Genomic DNA, 4,889 nt, shown 5'->3' with positions numbered 1-4,889 from the left:
TATACCAGATTTACACAAGTCTGACTCCTTTGACACCACTCCTGATTTAAACACACAAGGGAATGAAGCTCCTTGTTTTTAAGTGACCCTGAAATGGGTATAAGTGGCAAAGCAGTTTAATAGGCATTATCTAGGCAGAGAATGAAACCCTGATTCTTCCCTCCGAAAAAATGCACACCAGTTTAACTCCATTAGTGGGCCAGGACTTCTGCTGGTATAAATCAGCCCAGGTGCATTGACATCTGTGGAGTTAATTTGGATTTGCATTGGTGCAGCCAAAAGTAGAACCTAGCGCTTCTGTACATAAATTGTGTTGTCATGGAAATTACAGACATGGACCAGGAGAAATAAAGGAAAATAATATTTAGTGGAGAAAAACAGACAAATAATTCTTGGTGAATAACATCCATCCAGTCAGTCTCCTCAATGCGGCTTTGATCTCCTTGTTCCTCATGCTATAGATAACCACATTCATCATTGGAGGCAACATGGAGTGTAGAAGAGCCACAATGACATCCAGCGCAGACGCAGAGCTGGAGATGGGTTTCAGGTAGGGAAAAAGGCAAGTGAAAACAAACAAAGAGACCACAGTGAGGTGAGGGATGCAGGTGGAGAAGGCTTTATGGCATCCTTGCTCCAAGGGGATACTTAGTACAGTTTTGAAGATCTGAACATACGACACAATTATAAAAACAAAGCAGCTTACAGTTAAACACCCACTAAAGGCAATAACCCCAACTTCTCTAAAGTATGCATCAGAGCAGGAGAGCATGAGGAGCTGGGGGATTTCACAGAAGAACTGATCCAGCATGTTGCCTCCACAGAAGGTTATTGCAAATGTGTTTCCAGTGTGTAGTGCAGAATTGAGACTACCAATGATCCAGGCACTGGCTGCCATTTGGACACAAGCTATCCTGTTCATAACGCTCTCATAATGCAGTGGTTGGCAGATGGTGATGTATCGGTCATACGCCATGATGGTCAGAAGGAAAAAAATGGCTCCTATTAAGAAGATGAGGAAAAAAACGGGGCAACACATCCAGCATAGGATATTGACCTAGTGTGGGTTAGGGTATTAGCCATGGTTTTGGGGATGGTGACAGAGATGGAGCCATGGTCTAGGACGGACGGATTCATCAAGAAGTACATGGGGGTGTGAAGATGGTGGTCAAGGGCTATGGCTGTGATGATAAGAAGGTTCTCCATCAGGACTGCCAGGTAAATCACTAAAAAGAGTACAAAGTATAAAATCTGCACCTCTGGCGCATCAGAGGATCCCAGCAGAAGGAACTTGGTCATAGTAGTTTTGTTGGACATTTTCTTTCTCAGCACATTAGGAGCTACCTGTAGAGGGAAGGACAAGGACAATGGTCAGCATTAGACTAGTAAAATATCTCTCCTTTTGTGTAAACCACCATAATTTCCTTGAGTTAAGATCAGATCCATATCTTGTGAAGATTTATGTAACATGGAAATGGGGCCCCCATTCACTCCAGTGGAATTACTCCTGATTTACACTGGGCTGAGTGAGAGGATAACCAGGCCGTTTGACTTAGTGGGATTACTCCTGATTTACACCATGGTGAAGGAAATTATAATCAGGACCAATTGCTTTGTAGGTCTTTGTATAACTTTTTCATCCAAAGATGTATAAAATTAAGTAAATTTTATCCTCATTTTACAGAAGGGAAACTGCAAACCAGACAGCTAGAGTCGGCTGTCAGGTACATGTAAATGTGAAGTAATTTCATTGAAAGAAGCAGAATCACTCTGCATTTACATTGTTGTACATGGAAGTAGCATCTACCTCAGAGGTGAAAGGGCTCACTCATGGTTACACAATGACCTAGCTATAGAGTTGGGAACACAACCTAGGAGGAGTCCCAAATCCCAGTTGGCTGTTCTAGTCATGACCACTCACAATAAAAAACAGAATAAAAGAAACCCAGTATTCTGACTTCTTTTGCACTTCTCTATCCCAGTAGACCCCACTCCTCTCCAAGAGCTGGGACCAGAACCCAGGAACATGGGTGCTGTAATTTCCCCTAATTACTGGGTGTGATGTTATTGACATGAACTGTGACCATATAGATCATTGTTGCAACAAGGGTCCTATGGTTGCACTAGGTCTTGTACAGAGGAGGTAAAGTGGGGTGTTTATGGAAAGGTTGTAGTTTGCTGGTTATGTTTATGTTGTCTGTATGTGTGTATCATTTTTGTATTCAAAGTTATGAATATTGGCTATGTACTTGTATGTCAATGTGTTTGATTCTAAGTAGCCTCAGTGAAGCTTTTGGTCAGCTTCTTGAGAAAGGACTCTTCTCAGTAAGTGTCCAGTCAAGAAACATTTAACTGAAAATGGACTTTGGGAGACGCCAATACACATCTGAGCTTTCCTGGCAACGTTCAAACTAACATGTAAACAATGGCGTCGGCCTGCAAAAGGCTGAATCATTCATGGACATGTGATTTGCCCAGGTGGCTACAAACTCCATCGTGCTGCTATGATTTTGCACAGGAGAACAAAAGGGTTTCCATCCACAAGAGAAAGAATATAAAAGGCCCTGGAAACCCCTCCATTTTGTTGTCAGCTGGCTCAGGAGATGGCCTCTCCACCTGCAAAGGATGGCTGAAAGAAACTGGAACAAACGACATTAACTATGGGAGTGTGAGTGATTGCTGTACCCAGACTAGGAAGGAGTCCAGTCTGGGAAAGATGCTTATTGGAACATCTCTGGAGGCGAGATTTCATCTGTAATCATTTTCTTAATGTATTAGGCTTAGACTTGCGTGTTTTGTTTCACTTTGCTTGATGACTTACTTTGTTCTGTCTGTTATTACTTGGAACCACTTAAATCCTACTTTTTATACTTAATAAAATCACTTTTGCTTATTAATTGACCCAGAGTAAGTAATTAATACCTGGGAGAGCAAACAGCTGTGCATATCTCTCTATCAGTGTTATAGAGGGAGAACAATTTATGAGTTTACCCTGTAAAATACAGTTTACCCTGTAAAACAAAGTAAAATGGATTTATTTGGAGTTTAGTCTCCCAGAAAGACTGAATACTGGGTGCTGGGAAAGTCTCTGTTAACTAAGAAGCCCCTGAGCTGAGCGGATCTCAGTTTCAGTGAACTGCAGGGGGGTGTGGCCCAAACTCTGGGTCTGTGCTGTAGTTGACTGGAGTGTCTTACTTAGCAAGACAGGAGTGGAGGGAAGCCTTCTCTGGCAGGGGGATTTGTTCTCAGTGGTATCCCAGGACATCTAGTGACAGTCTTAAAGGGTTTTTTGTGACCCAATCTGTCATACTCGGGCTGTTGATTAATCACAGTTCACTCAGGCGGTTAACTAAAAAAAATTAATCATGACTAATCAGATCTTTTATCGCACTGTTAAAGAATAGAATACCAATTGAAATGTATTAAATATTTTGAATGTTTTTCTACATTTCCATATCTATTGTATTATGTTCTGTAATTGAAATAAAAGTGTATATTATTGTTATTACAAATATTTGCACTGTAAAAATGATAAAAGAAATAGTATTTTTCAATTCACCTCATACAAGTACTGCAGTGCAATCTCTCTGTTGGCCGCTCAAGGGGCTCGAGGGGACATCAAAGGTCCGTCGCCCGGTGTGCTTGGCACCAATAAAGACACCGAGGGGAGAAAGCAAGCCAAGTTTATTTCAGAGCTCTGAAATGGCACTAGGAGACCAGCATGTCTCAAATCCAGTGCAACAAATACAAATAACTTTTACCTTTTATACCCCAAACTGTTTGCATACATCTCTTTGTCTGGCTGTTCCCCCTCACCCCTCCCTTCCAGACAACTGTTACAATAAGCTTGTGAGAAAACTTTCCCAGTCTCTGCGACCTTGAATTAGACATCTGCAAACTAACTACCCCTCGGTTCCCTCCTCCTTATCTATATTATTTCTGCTAGTGTGAGTGAAACTGCAGCCATCTGCTAGAAACGCTGACTAATACATTTCTGCTTCAGCCTGCTACAGAGCATGTAAAGCAGTAAACACAGAAGTAGGTGAGAGTTCACAAGATGGAGTTTGGGGGTTCAGATAGACCCAGAGCAAGAGAGTTTCATCGACACTTTGGTCTTCCGCTCTCCCGAGTTACCTGGTAGCTATGCCTAGTGGACCCCAACAATCCCTCCTTTGAGAACACTCAGCAAACCTTTGTCAGAGTTTTCTCATACTCTAAAGACAAAATGCGATTAAGCTCCATACAATCAGGATTATCAATAAGAGGGTATAAAGGAACCTCTGGGGAGGGGGAGGTACAAATCTTACATATGAGCACTTTACAGCAAATGAGCAAAAGAACAAGAACAAAACATATCACCACACCTGTGAGCAAGATGCGAACAATGCTTCCCCCTATATCCCCTAGTTCCCCTAAACCAGGTATCCAACCCCAAAGGGAATCCAAAATAGTGGGTTCCCCTTCCTGGGCCTTCCACTGGTTAAAGGCCCGTTCTGCTGACAAGATGTGCTTGTTAATGTCCTGTGAAAACTCTGGGACATAGGTACAACACTCTTCTCCAATAAGGGCACAGACCCCGCCTCGTGAGGCTAGCACATAATCTAGGGCCTGTCGGTTCTGCAAAGCCAGCAGTCGAAGCTGGTACAGCTCAGAACTTATGCTTTTCTCTATGGCTAGGGTATCATTGGCAAACTGGGTGAGAAATTTAGACAGTCTTCTGTAAAGTTGGGCTAGTCGTCCCACCCCATAGGAAGGGAGGGCTATCATCCCAAACCTGTCTCCTTCACTGATGGGTTCTAAGGTAGCTCTCAAGGACCGATAGTACCTGGGACGACCTGAGGGAGCCTTGGGTAGAATGCGGAGGGGAGGAGCAAGATAGCCTTTGTAAC

General features: G+C 42.9%; 1 pseudogene; it reads right to left on the bottom strand.

The window, feature by feature from the left end:
* Window positions 1–364: 364 nt before the first annotated feature.
* On the bottom strand, window positions 365–1,317 carry LOC135886189 (olfactory receptor 14A16-like; annotated as a pseudogene).
* Window positions 1,318–4,889: the final 3,572 nt, after the last annotated feature.

The sequence above is a fragment of the Emys orbicularis genome, chromosome 12 (assembly GCF_028017835.1).
Source record: "Emys orbicularis isolate rEmyOrb1 chromosome 12, rEmyOrb1.hap1, whole genome shotgun sequence".
NCBI lineage: Eukaryota > Metazoa > Chordata > Testudines > Emydidae > Emys > Emys orbicularis.
This window is presented reverse-complemented; position numbering and strand designations above follow the sequence as displayed.